Source organism: Cebus imitator, unplaced genomic scaffold, assembly GCF_001604975.1.
Source record: "Cebus imitator isolate Cc_AM_T3 unplaced genomic scaffold, Cebus_imitator-1.0 Scaffold258, whole genome shotgun sequence".
NCBI lineage: Eukaryota > Metazoa > Chordata > Mammalia > Primates > Cebidae > Cebus > Cebus imitator.
This window is the reverse complement of record NW_016107573.1, coordinates 1,074,565-1,077,511: the sequence shown is the minus strand read 5'-3', so window position 1 is coordinate 1,077,511 and position 2,947 is coordinate 1,074,565. Positions and strand designations below refer to the sequence as shown.

The following is a 2,947-nucleotide window of genomic DNA, read 5'->3' as shown; positions in this document are numbered from 1 at the left end:
GGCCATGATTTCATTCTTTTTTATTTTTTTTGAGATGGAGTTTCGCTCTGTAGCCCAGGCTGGAGTGCAATGGCGCGATCTTGGCTCACTGCAACCTCTGACTCCTGGGTTCAAGCAATTCTCCTTCCTCAGCTTCCTGAGTAGCTGGGCTTACAAGAGTGTGCCACCAGGCCAAGCTAATTTTTTGTATTTTTAGCAGAGACAGGGATTTTTGGCCAGGCTGGTCTTGAACTTCCAACCTCAAGTGATCCACCCACCTCGGCCTCCCAAAATGCTGGGATTACAGGTGCAAGCCACTATGCCCAGTCCCATTTTATTTTTTTGATACTCATTAACCATCCCACTTCCTCCCATCCCCCCACTACCCTTTCCAGCTTCTGATAACCACCTTTCTACTATCTCCATTAGTTCAACTGTTTAAATTTTCAGCTCCCACAAATAAAAGTGAGAGCATGCAAAGTTTGTTTCTCTGTTGAGCACTAACTTCTTTTTTTTGTGATGGAGTTTCAGTCTTGTTGCCCAGGATGGAGTGCAATGGTGCAATCTCAGCTCACTGCCACCTCTACCTCCCGGGTTCAAGCAATTCTCCTGCCTCAGCTTCTCCAGCAGCTGGGATTACAGGCATGCGCCACCATGCCCAGCTAATTTTGTATTTTCAGTAGAGACAGGGTTTCGCCATGTTGGTCAGGCTGGTTTCAAACTCCCAACCTCAGGTGATCCGCCCACCTTGGCCTCCCAAAGTGCTGGGATTATAGACGTGAGCCACCACACCTGGCCAGCACTAACTTCTTAATTATCTTGCTTTCTTTTTCTTCATAGCATTTCTCATTACCCAACATGAATGGATTCTACATATATTCAGTTGTTTACTGTATGTATACCTCAATGAACACTGGGGTTTATCTGTGTTCTCACTGGCCTTCAATTTCAACAGTGAGAGTATACCCTAGAAAGATGAATGAATGGGTTCAACCAGATGTCTCTTCTATATGCAATCTCTATTGCATCCTGCAAGTAGGCAATTAAAGCCCACAATTAAGCATTCCAGTCTGCCTGTGCAGCTCGAATCTCAGCTGTGCCACTTACTAGCAGCTGTGTGACATTAGGAAATTTCTTAACTAATCTTAAGCCTGAGTTTCTCCACCAGCAAAAACAAAATTCATCTCATTAGAAGACAATCATGCAAAACCTTAGCCCAGGGCGTGGCACCTCGTTACACATTGTTATTATTATTAATAGTAAGAGTTGCTCTTTGAGAAAAGGTCTTAGCTGTTGCAGATTGTTGGTCCGCATGTTCCTGCTCCTGACTCACTGTTGTGTGCTCTTGCCGAGGAGTAAGTTGGTCAGAAAGCTGTGCAGCAGCCATGGCTTTTAAGGATACTGAAAAACACCCGTGGAGCCAGAGGTGGCAGTTCACCGAATTCGAATCACTCTAACAAGCTGCAATGTAAAATCCCTGGAGAAGGTGTGTGCTGACTTGATCAGAGGAGCAAAAGAAAAGAATCGCAAAGTGAAAGAACCAGTTCGGATGCCTAGCAAGACTTTGTGAATTACTACAAGAAAAGCACCTTGTGGTGAAGGTTCTAAGACATGGGATCTTTTCCAGATGAGAATCCACAAGCGACTCATTGACTTGCACTGTCCTTCTGAGATTGTTAAGCAGATGACTTCCATCAGTATTGAGCCAGGAATTGAGGTGGAAGCCACCACTGCAGATGCTTAAGTCAGCTATTTTAATAAATTGATTACCAGTTGTAAAAAAAAAAAAAAAAAAGTAGAGTTGATATTCAGCTGGCATACACTGGGATGTTCATATAAATCATTTATGACCAGCATTTATGCTCACTAGTCTGTCTCCATGGTATCCTGGTTGTAAGTTTTTTTTATTTTTATTTTTTTGAGACAGTGTCTGTCACCCAGGCTGGAATGCAGTGGTGAAATCACAGCTCACTGCAGCCTCGACCTCCTGGGCTCCAGTGAACCTCCCACCTCAGTTTCCCAAGTATGTGGAACCACAGACGTGCACCCCTCTATTTTTTGTAGAGACAAGGTCTCACTATGTTGCTCAGGTTGGTCTCAAACTCTTGGGCTCAAGCAATCTCCTGCCTTGGCCTTCCAAAGTGTTAAGATTACAGGCATAAGCCACCACACCTGGCCAGTTGCACTATTTTTTCTTGTTTTTTTTTGACAGAGTCTCACTCTGTTGCCCAGGCTGGTGTGGAGTGGCACGATCTTGGCTCACTGCAGCCTCGACCTCCTGGGCTCAGGCGATCCTCCTACCTCAGCCTCTCAAGTAGCTGAAACTACAGGTATGCATCACCATGCCAGCTAATTTTTGTATTTTTTGTACAGATGGGGTTTTGTCATGTTGTCCAGGCTAGTCTTGAACTCCTGAGCTCATGCAATCCACCTGCCTTAGCCTCTCAAAGTGCTGGGATTATAGGCATGAGCCACCAAGCCAGCCTAAGACATTTTTAACATCACCCCTAGTAGTAACATTTTACCTATAGTCCTTATGTCTCGCTTGCTTTCTAAAGCTGTGAGAGTTCTCCTAAAATGGAACTGGCTTTATCCTACATTCCACCTTGTATTACAAGTACATAGTAAAGTGTTTCCTCTCCTACTAAACTGTAAAGTTCCTTGAACACAAGGCCTATTTCAAATGTTTTTAAATTCTTCATTTCTCTCCTCCTCCCTTCTCTCTTCTCCCTTCTCCATGGCCCCTTGACACTGGTTTGCAGTGGCAGGGATGCCATAAATATTTCTAAAATGGAAGTCATGCACGAGAAACTACTTCCTAGATACTACTGTCCACACTTGCCCAAACCTAAGAATCACCTGTAAAAACTACAGTTGCCAGGGTCCCAACTTATATGTATTGAATCTGAAATTGGCAGCAGGATGGCGTCTTATCTGGAATCTTCTGCTTTTTTTTTTTTTTTTTTTT

At 43.9% G+C, this 2,947-nt stretch overlaps 1 pseudogene; it reads left to right on the top strand.

The window, feature by feature from the left end:
• Positions 1–803: 803 nt before the first annotated feature.
• LOC108283273 lies at positions 804–1,756 on the top strand (annotated as a pseudogene).
• Positions 1,757–2,947: the final 1,191 nt, after the last annotated feature.